The sequence below is a fragment of the Arvicanthis niloticus genome, chromosome 13 (assembly GCF_011762505.2).
Source record: "Arvicanthis niloticus isolate mArvNil1 chromosome 13, mArvNil1.pat.X, whole genome shotgun sequence".
NCBI lineage: Eukaryota > Metazoa > Chordata > Mammalia > Rodentia > Muridae > Arvicanthis > Arvicanthis niloticus.
In genome coordinates this window covers 45,200,184-45,218,622 of record NC_047670.1, presented here as the reverse complement: position 1 = coordinate 45,218,622, position 18,439 = coordinate 45,200,184, and the positions used below count along the sequence as shown (strand labels likewise).

Below are 18,439 nucleotides of genomic sequence, written 5' to 3'. Positions count from 1 at the left end.
AGAATCATTTGGTTGAGATCATAAAGGACATATGAGTGTAATAAGGAATACCAAAGGACATTCTATTTACCATCATCTGATCAATTAGAATCCTTCCTGACTTCATCATAAAGCATTTTTCTGAGTTTTCTAAATACTTGCTCTCACTTCCCTTTACAATACTCTGTGGCATGCGCAGAAGATAAGCCCTGGAGTGAAACTGACTCAATCAAACTCTAGTTGTCCTACTAATTTTGATCCCAGTCAAAGGATATCACCTTGACAAATGCCTCCTTCTTAAACATATATTAGAAGAAATCAACTTACCTTTCTAAGGGAAAAAAAAAAATCAAAGAAATGTCTCACTGGGTTTTATTCAGTGAGAATGCAACCAGAAAATGGCTTTAAACCAATAAGCCTGATTATTTGCATTCTTCTTAAGACTTATTGTCACATTTTTCCCCTCATCATTAGTTTTATTGTTTTCTTGATGGCCAGCACAGCATCTTAGATGAAGGGCTCTGGTGTTTCCACATTGATGCTATTCCCATGGTCTAGAATGCTTCTTTCAAAGAAAAATGTTTTAAAAAATTTTTAAAGAAAACTTCTCTACCTTCTGACTCTCGAAAACACACTTACCTAGGTTTTGAGACATATTTGCAGCCTGGATTTGGCCACGTAATTTCCTGCCTTAATATTTATTACAAAAAATAAACATTATCATAAATACATGGTAAAAAAAAATATTGCCATATTGTTTCTGGCAATCATTTGAATTACAGTTGATCACTCAATTACAGTTGATTTGCTCAGATACGTTCAGAGTCTTAAGTCTCAGAGCATAGCCAGTTTTATGCCAAAACTTTCAACAATGTACTCTGCAGCTAAGAAATAGGGGAAACCAACTCCAGCCCACTTCCTGGGTAAAACTGAGTACTAATCGAATCCCATTCCTGACAACAACCAAGATAGAACAAACACCATCTTCTATGAATTTTCATCCAAACCATTTAACACAAGTCCAAGTCATGTGGAGATATTCTCACGACCTCCTTTTGTGGACAGAGATGGTGATGCTGTCTTTCCCTGAAACCTGTTGTCCTCAACTTGAAAACAGTATTGGGATAAGTACATGTTATTTTTCTTTTTGCTTTTCTTTTCAGCTAGTAGATATAGACACTTCTCCAGAGCTCACATGAGAAACTATGAATGTGTTGATGAATTGCACCAATGGGAACCACTTGAAATTATAAATTTTCTCGTCAGGGATATGCATGTTTATCAATGCTAATCTGTTACTTAATTAATAACAAAAATGTGTGCCAAATATTCTATAAACATGCATGTGGACGTAGTTTAATTTTCATATATGTATAGTTAGTGTTCCAAGTGAGAACAAAAATTTGGCACATAACTATAACCTTTGGAAGGATCTATAAACAGAGGGTAAAGGGGCACGTTTTATCTGGGGTTTCTTGAGGGTCTAATTATGAAGTGTCCATCACAGACTAGGTTTCTTTGGCTGTGCTATGTTAGGGCATTCTGGAAGGTTTAAAATGTAGAGCTTCACTAGGTGAAAGAGGTCATAGGGACTGTCTTATCCCTAGGGCCATCTCATTCCTGACTGTAGCTTTTCCTCCCTCTCCTCACCCCCTTCTTTCTGTCCTGAAGTGAACAGCTCTCCTCCCACTGCCATGATTCTGTAACTCCCCACAGGCTCAGATCCAATGGAGTCAACTGAACATTAGCCAAAATCTCTAAAATCATAAGCCCAAATAATTACTTCTTTCTTCAGGTTGTTTCTGTGGAGTACTTGATCACAGCTATACAAGGTGTACTAATACTGAACTCTAGACCATCAGGACTTAAATACTTTCACTCTGGAGGGAGGGTAAAACTTTCATCTTATATATAAAATAGAGTTTGTTAATGATACAAATTCGACCTGATAAGCCCTAGAAAATTAGACAGACATTAAAAACTATAAAATTTTCTGCTTGTAACTGGTGGGTTTTGGGTAGGGGTTAAACACTAAGCTTTTAGTAAATATTCTTTAATTGTTCAGGCTCATATCTTCTGTATAAATACTTAAATAAAAATACCTTCCTAAATCCAAACAGCAAAGAAACAACCCTACTGTCAGGGAAGTATGAAATCAGATAAAATAAAACAGAGTTGAGGTGTGGTGTCTTTCAGAAAGAACCTGAAGGATTCTGGTTTTCACTGTAAGGTAGATAGATGGCGATTCCTTTAGTGTGTCTCCATTGCTCTAGTGTCTGTGCTTGAAATTTTTGCCCTCCCATCCTTGAGTCACTTCAGTAACACCTGAATACAGAGGTCAGAGAGAAGTTTGAGATTGAAGAAGTTTAAACAGGAATAACATATGAGGGAGTCAATATTGTCGAGACTATTGAAGCTTTAACTTGAAAAAGAGGTTGTGAACTCTGAATAGGCACTACATTTTCTACCTGCTTTCCTGATCTCACCATATTGGTAATCACAACCTAAGTATCAGGTATCTATCTGGCTACAGTGGACTTTGTGCTTCTGGGAACATATTATATTTGCTCCATTTTATTTTTTTAAAATTAGTATCCCCACATGTCATGCACAAGAAACAAGTCATTACAGAACTATGCTTTGTAAGTTCAGAAGCCTACAAAGCAGTTTAAGCAAACAATATTCTGAGGCCTATTTGTTGCTTACTGGGCAGTCTTGTGGCATGCACGAAGGGTTTGAAATATTAAAATGTTTTAGAAATATAGCAGAGTATTCATCAGGGTCAGTGTTGCTTTTCTTCTCACAGAATTAGGCAAAGAAAGTATCCGAGTTTTGCCAGGAAGCAGCTTATTTGACAGGATATTAAAATCAGTAGCTGGATTGTCTCTGATGTCCATGAAATATTTTTACATTTTTTACAGCCGTCTGCTGGTAAATATATCCAGCAAGGAGAGTCCTGGGTATACTAGCAGAGTCTTTAACTATCATTTAAAATCTGCCGAGTTTTGCTCTATTTAACTAACATGCAAATACCTCATGCCAGTTTCTGGATTTGGCCTGTAAGTCACTTATGTGTTGTGTTGGGCTTATGACCTGTCCTGAAGAGGCAGAGAGAGCTGATACACCATGTGATTATCCTTCAAATATTCCTTTTATATTTCATACACCTATCTATGATCTCCAAAGATATGATAGCTTTCACTCATCACAGTTTCTTCTTTCTATGTCATACTTGCCTAAAAGTAAAATTGATCATATATTCGACTCTCCCACTGTCTTGCTAATATCTTAATTTATCATTTTTTTCTCCTTTAGAATACCAATTCCTTCATACACTCTGTCAAACAGTCTGGGATTATGTACACAATCAATCCTCCACCAGTCTTGGAGCATGTACTCAATCAATGCCCCACATAGTAGCTATGGCCTACAAATACGCAACACAACTTTTTGTGTAGGTGAGAGTATTCCTTACTCACTTTCTACTGTGTTTCACATATGGTATCTGGATCTGAATAAAAATCTAAGACCTGATACAAATGTAAAATGTAGTATCATATGGCCAAGAGAAAAATTAGTCAAAAGAAGCAGGACCAAGGTTAACCTGGAAGCTAAAATTACAATACTGTAAATTTAAAGTAGCAAAAAAAAGATTACATTTTGGGAATAGAGATGTCTCTCAGTCAGTAAAGTACATGCTTGGCATGCTAGTGGTACAAGCTTGTAAGGCAAGAACATAAAAAGTACAGGTAGGATGAGTTTGAGGGAGCCACAGTACATGAGAAAATATCTCTAAAAATGGTTTTAAATGGCAAATGTAGGCATATATAATAAGATAGACAAATTCAGATAACATAATAAAGAGATATTAGTTAAATTAATTAATTGAACATTAAAAATTAAGGTTTTTTTGGGGTGGTGATGGCACACACCTTTAATCCCAACACTTGGGAAACAGAAATAAGCAGATCAGTGTGAGGTCAAAGATTGGTCTACAGAATGAGTCCCAGGACAGCCAAGACCACACAGATAAACCCTGTATTGAATCCTGCTCTCTCCCCAAATGAAGTTTCCTGTCATTTCATGGACTTCAAACACCTATGGCCACGCCATAGAAAGTGGCTACGAATTTGAGAACAAGTCAATACACATACTATGACCTAAAATTCAAAGACAGAGACTGGATGTAAAGGGGGTTACACCCCACAACCTGAGGAACAATTTTAATAATATAGCTCATGAAACTGAAGTCAGCAATTGTTTAGGGTAAATGTGGGCAAGCCTTAAGGATCGTCTAAGAATTACCCCATACCTATTTTCTAGATATGAATTTTCAGTAATGAAAAGGTTAGTAAATCAGAATAAGATTACTTTAAAGATACCATACACATACACACATATATTACAGTCAAGCTGCAACATACTCAAATATCTGAAAGAAAATAAAAACCAGCCTAGACTATTGATAAATTAAAATTATTCCAAATAAATTAACACAAAATAAATACATTGACAGCTGTATAGAAGATGAAGGTATTTATCTACAAAAATGATAACAGAAACTTATTCACTGTGAACAAACTAATCCCTTATGAAAGCTAGGTCAGCATACACAAGACCAGCATAATGACAACACCAATTAACACAACATAAATGAAGAACTCGTGAGATCCCCACCCTTAGATGAAGACCTGCAGGCAAACTATGTCTGCTGTGAAAGGGAGAAATAGTTTTATCCAGAGTTGAGATCCCTAATAGGTTATGTAATCCTAAATGATCAGTATTAAATATACACATATATGTTATATGTGTTGGTACATACATATGTGTGTGGCAGGGTATTCTTCAGTAAAATTTAAAGAAGAAATAATGAGTTTGAGAGAGAATGGGAAAAAAATGGGAAAGTATGGGGAGCTGACAGAAGGCAGCTATCATCCTTGCAGCCATCTTGAGCCATATACCCTGACAAGAGACTTGTTTACAACAGCCTACAACAGCTGAGCACACTCTGATAACATCTTATTTTAGATACCCAGGATCTTCCCTTGAGTGAGTGAGACTTAAAGGTGTAATTTAGAGATAAGACTTAAGGGCCTGACTTAAGGGCATTACTTAGAAGTGAGACATATAAAAGGTGAGAGGCAGACAGAAGAAATTATTAGACACTTGAGATTAGGTACTTAGCACTTGGAGAAAGAACTTGGAACTGGGAAAGAGACTAGCAACTGGAACTAGGATTAGGTGCTAGAAACTAGGGACTTGGAACTAGGGACTTGGAGAGAAGAAGAGATACTGAAGAATAAACGGGATTGAATCACACTCTGTCTGGTCTCCCTTTTTCTTGTCTGTCCTCACGCTTTCTCTTGCTGAACCCTGACCCACAGACCAGAGCAGCTTGGGGCAGTGTGGGCTCTAACAATTTAGCCCCCAAGGCTTTTGGCAAAGCAGGTTCTAACATTGACAGAGCGGTCCGAGACATTTTGGCCCCCAAGCGTGGGGCAGTGCAGTCCACAACAGGAAAGAAGAGCAGAAGAAGTGGGTAGAAATTATATGTATGTAGTACTCATGCATTGAATTCTTAAACTAGAAAAATAAACTTAAGAAAAATTGTGTTTGAGATGATAGCACTAGGTATTTATATCAACTGTTACTATAGTCCATAAACTTGTGAAATTATATATTTAATTAAAATAAGGTAAAAGTAAGGCAAATAATAACAAAAATAAGCTAGGTGAGAAAACATTAAAAATCATAAAAAAATACACCAGGTACACATGAATTCATATGTATGCTCACACATATTCATATGCACATAGGCAAGTGTACACACATTTACACACTTACAAAAGCTCTGCGAATCTAGAAAGAACTGGTACCAAAACAATTCATTAAGAAATGATAACATTTATAGAAGTGACATATTTGACAGTACTTACACCACTAAATAAGTGAGATATAATGAAATAGTAACAGTTTAACAGTATAGGAAAGCAGCGTTGAGGCAGAGGAACAAAGGATGCATAGCATAAATGAGAAACAAATAGAAATCACAGAAATCACATAGAAGCTCATCGGTATTTACAGTCTAAAACACAAACTCAAGAATTTTAGTGAAAAGAAGGACACTGTAGGATTGGATACAATGCAAGGCCTGATTACAGTTTGTTACCAAAAAACTATTGAGCATAAAGTCTGGCAGAGAATAAGAAGAAAGAAAAGAATATGGTGTAAAAAGAGCTTTGAGAGTAATAAAGGATAGTGTGGGGATATTTATATTCTCCAAAATGAACATCAACACACGTTTTTAAAGGGATTTATTTAAGGAACATATTCATTAAGAAAGCATAAGGGTGGTGTAGAATAAATTAATCATGTTACACACTGAGAACTAAAAAGACATGGACATTTTTACAAAGATAGATATAAAATTACTTTCTCAGAAAGTAATTTGGGTCGGGGGAGAAATGTTGAAATGGGATTACATCTGAAATGTAAATAAAATATCCAATTTTAAAAAAAGAAAAAAGAAAGAAAACAAAGTACAACCTTATAAAACTCAGCATTTTGAAAGCATACTTATTATTTTGTTCACCTACAAATAGAAACATAAAATTCAAAAGTTGGTGATCCAAGATTCTAATTTAAGAAGTATACACACAGAAATAATAAATACAATGAAAGAAAGAAATCAATTCAAAAGGAGTAAAAGTCAATGAACTACAAATTAGACTAAGTTAAATACTTGACTTTGCTTATATATAAATATTAGTAACATTGACAAATTACTACACTGCTGGTTCAAAGAAAAGCATAGAGGAACACATTAGTGTATACATAAGTGGTCTGCAAATGGAGCAAGACAAATACTGAGCTTGGTTGACAGATGTACAGCTCAGCGTGTGGCTACAAGTCAACACTGGAAGCTGGCTGCATCACAGCCTTGCCCAGAGGTAGTCTTGTAAAACAGTGGTAATGCAAAGTCTTCCCAATGGGAAAAGCTTTAGGCACTGAGCTGTGCCATTCACTTTGGGTGGAAGAGGAAGCAGCAGGGGTTAGAATAGCTGAGGCAGCACTGCACTGTTGAATTATCTGAAGAGTGAGCAAAGGCTGGGCTAGTAATTACCACAATTGGAGAATGAGAAGTTAGGGTTCAAGTACATAGAAAATATATATATATATTCTCCATGTACTTTAACTTTTTTTCCATGGACTTTTACTTTAATATATATATATATATATATATATATATATATATATATATATATATATATATGCAGAGAGTAGTAAAGGGTTTATATAACATGTTATATGTATCTAAGAACATCTACCATTTAAAAATGTACAGGGAAAATAACAGAAAATAATTTGAGCATCAAGCCTCTGTTTGGAGTCACTCAGTAAAGCCTGGGACTCTGCTGTAGAAAAACTAAAAGTACTAATATTCTAACATATTTTCATTCTCAATGATGGTTCTCACAGACAGCTACTGTCAAATATCAAACCACCTGCACTAACAGAAAAATTAAGCCTCCAGTGTGGCAATAGTCCTCAAAATCTTGGGGTCAAGTACATGCTACTAAATGCTATTAATATTAATAATGCTATTAATATTAATAATATTAATCATTATTAAAAAGGGCATTTCTGTGGTTCATTCTCCAAGTATCCTGTGTTAGCTGTGTTAGGAGTAGACAGATATTTTCTCCCAACAGAGTTCCATCCACCTTGAGTCTCTCCAATACTCAGAGCAAAGGGTCCTTTACATCAGCAAGAGAAGTGTAGATAATGAAAAGAGGTCAAGTTCAAGGGGTCCAGAATCCTATAACTTCCTATGTATCCAGGAGCTGCGCACATATTCTTCCTAGTGAGAAGACAGAGAGCATCACTTCCAGGTAAGGAGTAACTGGAATAAGCTGTATCTTATATAAATCACTAACATTCTATAGGTAGTTATATATTTTTCACAGGAAAGACTATTAATATATGAATCAAGTTATGAAAGCCAAGTTGGGCCTCTTTTACCATGACAACCAATGACCATGGGGGAAATTATAAGTTTCTGAATTAGAGTTCATATATCTTAAAAAATGGTGTCTTCATTGGAATCCCAGTATAAATCTCACCGAATAACCTGGCTACTCATTTCCTTTCCCTAAGGATGTTCAGTGAAGTAGAGGAATCACTATCTCAGTAGCAGAAATTGAGCCAGGTTACCAGGAAGTTTAGCTGCTGTTGTTACCCAGTCAGAGCAGGGAAGATATGTGAAACCTTGATTGAGTGTTCCTGTCTAATCCTCTAACTCTAAATAGACCAGCATCCCAACCTCATCTGTGAGTGACACGGTGAACAGAGTTTAGTTGCTGGGACAAGAGGGCTTTAATTTTCTTAATAGGGGCATCATTAATGTCAGGAAAGGTGGTCGCTTAGATAGAAAGCCAGAAAAGATTAAGTGTGATAATAATTATCTTCTGAGGCTTGAAATTAAAGGGTGGTACAGTCATCTGGTCCATTTTTCTTCCACTTTCTCCTCAGAAAGAAGGAACCCCATATCCCTAGAACAATAGATCCTAATTGATGATAAAAGGTAGGATTAGAGCATCACAGTGGGTGGGTGCAGTAGTCATGGAGATGCATCCCCATTGACTTGAACAGAAGAGTAATTTATGCTATGGTCAGAAGTCAGTTTCTTCAGTCTGCCTAGTCTGTAGTGATGGTTTACACCAGGCAATACCATTTTATGGAAGACTAGATTTGGGTTATGGGAATAGACAAGAGTATCAAGTCATCACTTAACCTAAAAGTGACACATCTTTAACAGGCCACACCTGCCCTAGAATTGCTAAGTAAGACTTGGTAAAGAATTGAAATTGCTATTTGACTTTTTTTTTTTTTTTTGTCAAATCTTTCCTCTTTTCCTTTCAGGAGATGATGCTTAATTATTGTTTAGTGCTTAAATCTTTGTACTTTCACATAGAGAACTATATTCTTTCTTTCTTTTTTTTTTTTTTTTTTTTTTTTTTTTACTAAACTATAGTGCAACAATAAATTACTCCACACTGAGGACTTAAATGTATGGCTTTGCAGGCTGAAAGATGAGAGACCTCAAAGATGTGACTCATTGAGATGAGATCAAGGGATTAGACTGAGCTATGTTTCCTTCAGAAGGCTCCCACTGAAAAAAAATTCAGGTCCTTGTTTTTTCTTTAAACAAGTGCACACATCCTGGATCCATTTCGGCACTCTACAGCAATAACATTATCTTTCTCTGCTGGGTTTCAGTAGTCATGTTCTCCAGTCATTCCAGGCTCAGAAGTAAAGTCTTGGGGATTTAAAATGAGATTGTGAACTTACCATGAATACTCACAACAATATCCCAATTAAACCTTCTTAACCCACTCATGTCTGCAAAGTCCCACTTTTCACATCAAGTAACACAAAGGTTCCAAGGGGATGGATGTGAACATCACTGGGAGCTATGCTCAGCTGACTAATGCCCCAAACTAATTACATCTCCCAACAGTTGTAGCTTCAGGTTTTTTCACCTTGGATATAATGTGGATGATTCAAGTCTGCCCCAAATTGTACCAATATTCCAGATGCTGGTATGAATGTACTTTTTCTGAGGGAATAATGACCATAGTAAAAATCCTTTTCAGACTCGCCAATGTACTTAACCACTGTGGCTTCATTTGCACTGCTGTAAACAATGAAGTAATGCATTCTAATAATTACAGGATAGCAAGCCATCTTCTTAGGAAAGACTGAGCCTCAGAGACATTATGTAAGCATGGATTAAGGATGCTATCACTTATCACTAATAGAGCCAGAATTAAGTGTCACAGCCAACATTCATTGGCTGTTCAAAGGAGTCCAGTAGCAATTGTATTTAGCCCTTTATGAGGATTGGATAACCTTGATCTTTTGAACAACCCTGTAAGACACTCACTTTAATTATTCCAAATTCACAGATAAAGAAAATGATACTTAAGTAGGTTAAGCAATTTTCTTCAGGTTAAATCCTGGATTTACAGAGGCAGAGCTGGCTCTGCAGTCAAGGCTGCTATGTCTAAAACTTGTTTGATCTCTGGGAACTGCTAAAATTATGATAAACATAAATGGAGAGACATTTGCATTGTCTGCTTTGAGTTAAGACCTATCTTTTCAAAACCTCCAGAGAAATATTCTAAAATGGATTTGTTAAAATATAACCCAGGAAAAAATAAGGTTAAGTCAGATCTCCCATTATAGCTACAGTAAGCATTACAATACTGAAAAGACAGTAAAGTAACCCCATGATGTGCATAGTAAATAGACAGGTCTCTAAGTCTCCTGATTCAGCTCAAAAGCACTAAATTTCCCTGAGTTTGTCTGGGCTTGAAAGGTAACATGTCAACACCCAGGGTTTCAAGGCACCTCTAGGCCCAGATTCATCTCAATTATATGACAACCAAGTTTTGTAAGCTTCTTTCAGATCCTGGGCTAACTTTAATGTCTGTGTAAGTGATGGTGACAGAATTTCAGAGCCATACGGGCACTGGATTACTAATTGCATTAAAGCACACACACACACACATTAACACAATGTGCTACATAAATGACCTGGGGTTAGCTGTTTAGTTATTGGTTATCTTTGTTCTTTTTTGTTGAGACAGCATCTTCCTGTATAGTTCAAGCTGGCCTCAAACTCAAATTCCCTTGCTTCAGAAATGTTGAGTTTCTGATTGTTCCTTTCAAATATTGAGTTTGTGAGCATTACATAGTATACAGGCAAAGTACTTCTGGTATCAAAAAAGAAATTCAAAGGAATTTTGAGTTATATAAGTATAACACCAGACATGTTTCAAGGCTGTCCTAAACTATCAACTAAACATGACAAATAAAGTTCCAGTCATCAGAATCACAACGTTCTTCAATTGATTCAACTCTTGTCTGACAATCAACTTCCATTCTATATTCAATGTAAGGAGACGTCTACTCTCACCAATACTTTCAAAAGCATGACCACAGGTCTCTTCTTCTGAAGTCATTAGTGTATCCAAACAAATGATAAATGCTCAAAAATCTTTGTCAAAAAAATCTCTACTTCTCTTTGTTTCAGTGAATGACTGCTCAGTTGTGTGTGTGCATGCACATGTGAGTGTGTGTGTGCATGTGCTTGTGTGAGTGTGTGTGCATGTGTGTGTGTGTGTGCATGTGTGTGTGTGTGTGTGTGTGTGCATGTGTGTGTGTGTTGCACAGCTGTTCTTCCTAACATTTCTATTGTGCTTTCACACTGGTAAATTCGTCAGTTCTCCCCTCAGTACTGTGGGCTGAACAGGGCCCACAACAGGACAAACAACTCTAGAGAGGAAAAAAAAGACTGAGTTAGGATTGCAAGTAGTCAAACCTAAGGCTTTGGAGATCTGAACTACTCAACACCTAGATATGCATCCATATACATATAAATGCATTGACTAAATGTGTATGTTATGGATGTTGGCTTATATCTCGCTATCCATAAACCAGTACTAAAGAGACACCATCCAAAAATCTCAAAAAATTGACAAGATATTGTCTCACAGTTTTTCTGGTGATTTTCCTGCTTACTCCCCTCTTTTGAATAAACTGGGAAATACTAAAACCACCAAAATGTCAATGAAAAGTTGTTTGTTTGCTTATTTGTTTTAATGTGGCTTCTTGGGTGTCATATCTCAATATATGCTAAAGCTTAAGGAATAAAACCTAAAGTACTGGGCGTGGATAAAATGGTAGGAGGTGTCATTTGGAAGGCAAAATAGCTCTTTTCCCTTGGGGATAAAAATGATAGCTTATTCTTCCCACTTCATTGACTCTAAAGGCTATAACAAAACTGTAATGATGCATCATGTCAGAGAATACTACTGCTTAGGGAGTCCCTGATCCATGAGCTGTTGGCATGGTACACTGTGAGCAACTGTTAAGGTGCAGCTTGACTATGTTCATAATATTGGAGAGCCACAGGTACCAAAAGGGACAGCTTTGTCTGCAGGTTCTGAGAACATAATTCCTCAAACTTATGGTATGGATGAAATGAAAAAGACTTCATACAAATCACTACATATTTTACTAGATAGATGATAGATAGATTGATAGAGATTATATATGTATGTGTATGTATACAGAGAGAGATACAGACACACACACACCACAAAGAGAGAGAGAGAGAGAGAACAGAATGAATAGAAGAAAAGAGAAGTAAGAACCTGAAATAAATGAATTAAAATGATCCAAAGCAGCCACCTTGACTGCCTGCATACAGTATCATGACAGTTCAATCACTCTATATAGGGTCACTGAACCTCTGAGGTGAATGAGATGTCAGAACAGATGTAAGAAAAATGTTTAAGATACAAATTGACACATACAGAAAATATCACTCATGATTTTGATCCCTAGACTATATTTCTCTAAGCTAAAACTTAAGTTCCCTTGAATATTCTATTAGAAATGATACCTTGTTCTACCAATTCCACACCTAGACACTGAGCAGCAATTTTAAGCTTAAATTTCCTCACAATGGGGGAAGAGGACAAAAAGGAAGAGAGAGAGAATGAGGAAGAGGAGTCGGGAGAAGAGAAAGAGAAGGAGAAGAAGGAGGAAGAAGAGGAGAATGAAAGTGAGGAAGAGGAGGTGGTATGAGGAGGGGGGGTTATTAAGAGGAGGGACTATGAGGAGGGGAACAATACCAGGAGAATATCTTACCTGCTAAGTGAAACTGCTTTACATAGTGGTCCCAGACATTCAGCTTCTCTCCAGTTTCTTGTAATTCTTTGTAAACTTTTTGAAAGATCATCTGTCCTCAATTTCCTCCCCCCTTAAGTCATGATCCCACCTGTGCATTTCCAGCCAAGCTTTCAGGGCCATCATCTCATTAGCAAAACCTTTCCAATAGCAATAGTACCTATTGCTTTCAAGATCCAATGGCTATGTCTTATTTCTTTTAACATCATAGACCATCAGATCTAAACACAATTGATCCTTCTATTTGTTGGAACATATTCAGCACTGATTTTTCAGTCCCACAAAATCCCTGGTTGTCTGCTGATTTCTGTGTGTGCTTTTTTTTTTTTTTTTTAATGTCATTTTTCTCTTCTTGACCTCCAAATATTGCAGAGCTCCAGAGCATATCTTTAGACATATTATCTCTCTTGGCATTCACTCCCTGCATGACCATCCGAATCATATGCCCTGAAATATACACCAGCTGAAGGTCAGCTCTTCTCTCTAATTTACTACTCTCCCATATTCCCATCTCTGCATGGGGTGATCTTTTATCCAGACATTCAAGGGTAAAGAAAAAAATCTTAAGAATTATCCTTTGTCCTACTTAGTAATGCCCTCTGTACAATCTTTCATGCTATACCTTGAAACTTCCAACAAAACACATGAAACAGAAAAGCCTCTTCATCAGTTTCTCTGGCTCAGTGTGCTGTCAACACCTGCATCAATGCCAATTACTGGACTCACTACTTGATGGCATTCTCATCTTCCAATTGCCAAGTTCTAGAATGCTCTTTGATATGGTTAATCATATTATAATCAAAGCACTTCTCAAATAAAAATAAAATCTTTGGCAGGTGTCACATGGTTCCTGTCACTCTACATCATCATGCTCGTCTCCTCCTCATCCTCCTGTTCACCACTACTGCCCTACCTCACAGTGGCTATACTTTACCCATAGTAGCTATATACATCTGTGTAGCTCAGGCTGGCCTCAAACTCATGATCCTTCTGCCTCTGCATCCTTCAGCAAATCCTATCATTGTGGACCACCACAACCAGCCATATTCATCTGTTTAAACATGCCAAGTGTGTTTCTAGCTCAGAGCTTTCTACCCGTTCTTCATTCTTTGTAGCACAATCTTTTACATGGCTCGCCTTTTTTTTTTCATAGATTTCTAGGCAAATCTGTACTCTCACTGATGCCCACACTAAACATTATATCTGCTTCTTCCTTCTATTTCCCTGTTTCTTTATATGAACTTTCTTTAAGCCAAGGTTTGGCTTTTCTCTGACCCACCTTATCTTGTTATGTAAACTTAATGTTTTGTTTAGTGATTGTTTATTTCATTGATTGATTTTGAAGATTATACCTAAGATCTTACATATGCTAGGTACCTGCTATATCTCATTAAGGTTTGCTAAATTCACCAGGCTTGAAATGTAATCGTCCATAGCCAAGGCAAACCTTTAACATAAGATTTTCTGATCACAGCTTCCCAAGTTGTTGGAATTACAGGCATGAGCCATCAAGTCTGGATATCATCTTTTATTGATGAACTAGTGATAGTTTGTTAGTTTTATTGCCAACCTATACAATAATATATGTTACAAGAATGCAGAAACCTTTGCTTTGTTTGTCTTTATTCTATTTTATATCTTTATTTTTGTAACAGTTTAGGCTTCTCGATAGATAGATAGATAGATAGATAGATAGATAGATAGATAGATAGATGATAGATAGATAGATGACAGAGAGATAGTAGATATTGTATTCAAATTAAAGATCCATATTCACATTAAGTTAATAAATGACTGAGTAATAACCTCATAAACAGTGTGTGTGGATGCACAGTAGAGCTATATCCCATGGCTGCCTTGCCTGACCAGTTGGGGTAATTGGAACAACTCCAGAATGCCAATCAAGAACTCTCTGTACTACAGCTAACAAGAAGCAGACCTCTACCAACAACAAGACCTTTTAGAATCAGGTCTCAGTGGGCCCTTTGGAAATAACACAGACACAGTACAGTAAAAACAGCCTGCAGAAACGGCATTTATAACTCTCTTTACAACTGAAGTCTATCACAGGAAATGCCGAGCAAACACATATAAATAAAAATGAATTCTCAGATTTATCTGCAGAGACTGTAACAACCTAATAAGGTTTCCCCAGAAAAGCATGGCAGGGATAAAAAATATCCTCAATTTTTTGTCTTTCATTCATAGGGAAAGGCAATTTCTCTTTGTTTCTAGCTAAGCCTTCTCCAGCCATACCTCACTGGTTCTATTGTTTGACTAGAGGTCAGAGAATAAAGACATTCCTGGCTTGTGAATTCCACAGTGTTACCAGGTGTATCCAGTCCCTAGCCTTTATATCCTGTCTTTCCTCTATTGAAGAAAATATAATGCACTAATATCTGGATTCTTAATTACCAAAATCTCAAAAGTAAAATAAAATTGTGAATGTGGACACATATGCATACACACTGCTTTAGTGAAGATGGGTACATGCCTTAGTTCCCAGCACTTGGGAAGCAGAGGTAGGCAGATCTCTGAGTTTACAGCCAACCTGATCTTCAGAGAGAGCTCCAGGACAGCTCTAGGACAGCTGGGGCTACAAAAAGAAACCATGTCTCAAAAACCCAAAAAAGCAAAACCAAGAAAAATAAAATGACATTTAAATTTGGTAGTTAGGCGTTACAGAGGTGGTTAGACAATCTAGACGATAAACTGTGCTTTCAGAAGATTTGAGTTCAGTTCTCAGCAGTCACATAGGCAGCTTACAACCTCATGTAACTTTATGTAGCTTCAAAGGATCTTATATCCTCTTTTAGACTATGAAGGTGCTGCCCTCTCTCTCTCACACACACACACACACACACACACACACACACACAAACCTATACACAGAAACACATACAAACAGTAACTAAAATCAAAACCTTTTAAAAATAAAAATATTTAGACCCGCAGTTCCCAAGTAAGTTTCTGCACTAGGAGTCTAAACTAGGAGTCTTAGTCATAATAACAGGACTGTAGTCTCCTTATCTGTATTAATGACCCCAAATACTCTCTGTCTATAAAATACAAATAATGCCTAACTCTTGAAATTTATATCTTAGCCACTATCTGGGCTCATATTTTGATATTCCTTAACTATCATATTTGGGAAACAATTCACACTGTTGCTGACCTTAAAATCTAGTTTGCCTTGATTGACAATAAGTATAGGTGTGGCTTCATAACACCACAAAATACTGTAATGCAAATCTATCCAACTTTAGGTCATTCTACAAAACAACAGAAGTTTTGAAACAAAAAGTTCCAAGAATAAAATCAAAGATGGCAGTACAGTAGACAGTGACATGTTTATAGTTATCCTTGAGGAAAAATGCAAAAAATTATTAAAAGCCCATTCACCCTTGGAACATCTTCCCAAGATTGGGTTGGAGAAGTGGGAGCAGATGACTCAAGGTGTCAACAAGTCAGAGAAACATGAGTGAAATTGAATGGATGAATGACCATCAGCCAAACTGCCAGTGCTTCTGGTAATCTATGTTATGTGGATATGAGGGACAGGCTTTGTGACACAGCAGGACCTTAGCAGTCATGAGATCAAGTAGCAGCAAGGCAACAGTTAATCAGAAACTTGTAATTTTAACATGTGCATCCACATCAGGCATTTCCCTATGTGTGATAGTAATTAGACTTTCCATTCAGCTTCACAGACTGAACTTATCTATGAATATTCCCTCTCCAAGACCAAACACACAGAGGGCAACATCAATCAAACACATAGAGGGCAAAACTCTGCCAAAGCATATTACTTTTCCATATATAACATTAATCCAATGAGAGATAAAGAACAAGCACAAAATGATGGAAACACAAAAATGATAAAACTAAAGAATTATTGTTTTGGGGGGAATTTTAACCAAATATGTGCCCTGGGGATGAATACTCAATATTAAGAAAGGGTGGGGAGTACAGACCATGACACCTTTGCACAGCAGAGCTGTCTCCTAAAGAGCAAAATCATAAATGTCTAAGCTTTACAAGAGTCAAGGAACTAAAGCTCTATCCACTGACCTCAGAGAATAGCCAGGAAGTCGACATGCATGCCTGATGTGACAGAAACCTAGGTCTATCATATGACAACATAAATCTACACTGCCATGTGCTAAAGAATTTGTGAGCCAAGGAAGTTAATATTAAAACATCCTACTCTGAGTTTAGTGAAATGGCGACTTTCCTGATCACAGTAACACAGGGGTAAGCACAGATCAACCTAAACACGTGCTACCCAACAAGGCTCGGACCATTCTTCAAGTGGTTTCCCATCCTCCATGTTTGGCTCACTGCTTATAAGCATATAAGGTTGATGCTTATAAGCACCAAGAAGGACTGTTAGCACGAGCTGCAGACAGAGTTGAATGCACTCAGCATTATAGATAGCACAGAGAGAAGTTATCAAGTATATGCTGAACATCTAATCCCCATGAAACACTACTTAATGTATGAAGTGTATCAGCATACCTGGCAGACAAAAATTCCTGTTTTGTGCATTGCACAGTGCTAGCCTCTGAAATATCCTAAACTTAAGAATCTCACTCAACCAAGAACGTAGAGGTAAGGAATTTACCTGTAATTTATACTGTCCTTCCAAAACACTCATTTTTTCTTGAAATGAAAATCACCAGATATACGAGTTCTTCAGCATCTTTTATTCCATGCTGAAGGTGAAAAGCAGTTAGAATAATGACATGCGTCACTCAGTTAAGGTTCAGTTCTGATGGAGCGGCCCAGCCACACTGATTACTTCATGTCTCTGCTTCCTTAAACAAACGGCTCTTATTGTGGGGCAAAAAATGTACATAGGAAGTAAGTACAAGCTAGAATGGAAGATGATACAGGTTTAGATCTTGATTCATGACTTAGTTCAATAATTTTTTTTCTCACAGAGTTTAAATTGAGCAGTCACTTAGATGGTGCTCCCAGGGTGCCTATGATAAGCAGCGTGGAACAGTGACTTAATCTACATAAAATGCTTGTTCTATGGTAACTAGAGATCAATAATTAATAAACATCACTATCAGTCTATGTTAAAGTTAAAAATTCATTCATTTAAGGCTTAGATGGTCCCTGAACTACTCTGCAAAGGATGAGACTTTTGCAAACTTAAGCAGGGGTTGCCACTTTTAAAGCTCTAAACCATTACTACTCTACTAAAAAGGAGCCTCTCCCTTTCACAGACAGCCTACCAAAACAAGGGTGCATTCATGAAACTGATGGGAACTAGCCGGTATCATCCTTAAACCAGAGGAACTAAAAAGCATTCAATAAATTCCGACCAACAACTTAACTGCAGGAGAGAAGAAAATTGTTCAGACACCCGATTTGGAATGATTTAGGGATGAAGCGCCTTTGAAATGTACATCCATCCTGTCCTCTAATACCTACCGAAGGTTGATTAACTCACTAAGCTGGGTTTTATGAGAAATCCCCTGGGATATCTGTGGGTGAAGTCATGCTGAAAATGACAGAGTGTGGCATTCAGGGCAGTTAATCTTTCCTGGGGCTGTTTGATGTCAGTAGAATCTGATATGCTAAGATGTGTTACCAGTGGCAGCGACATCTTCAGAGACAAGCACGCACACATGCCTGTCCCACAGAGACAAAGACGTCATCGTTTTGTATATTATGATCACCAAGACAGATT

At 37.1% G+C, this 18,439-nt stretch overlaps 1 long non-coding RNA gene across 1 annotated transcript in view; it reads right to left on the bottom strand.

The window, feature by feature from the left end:
- Positions 1–7,267: 7,267 nt before the first annotated feature.
- The window catches only part of LOC143434221 (uncharacterized), a 34,907-nt gene continuing 23,735 nt past the window's right edge, over positions 7,268–18,439 (bottom strand). The window contains exon 5 of the long non-coding RNA XR_013103560.1: positions 7,268–7,840. This is a non-coding gene — a long non-coding RNA (uncharacterized LOC143434221). The remainder of the gene's footprint in view (positions 7,841–18,439) is intronic.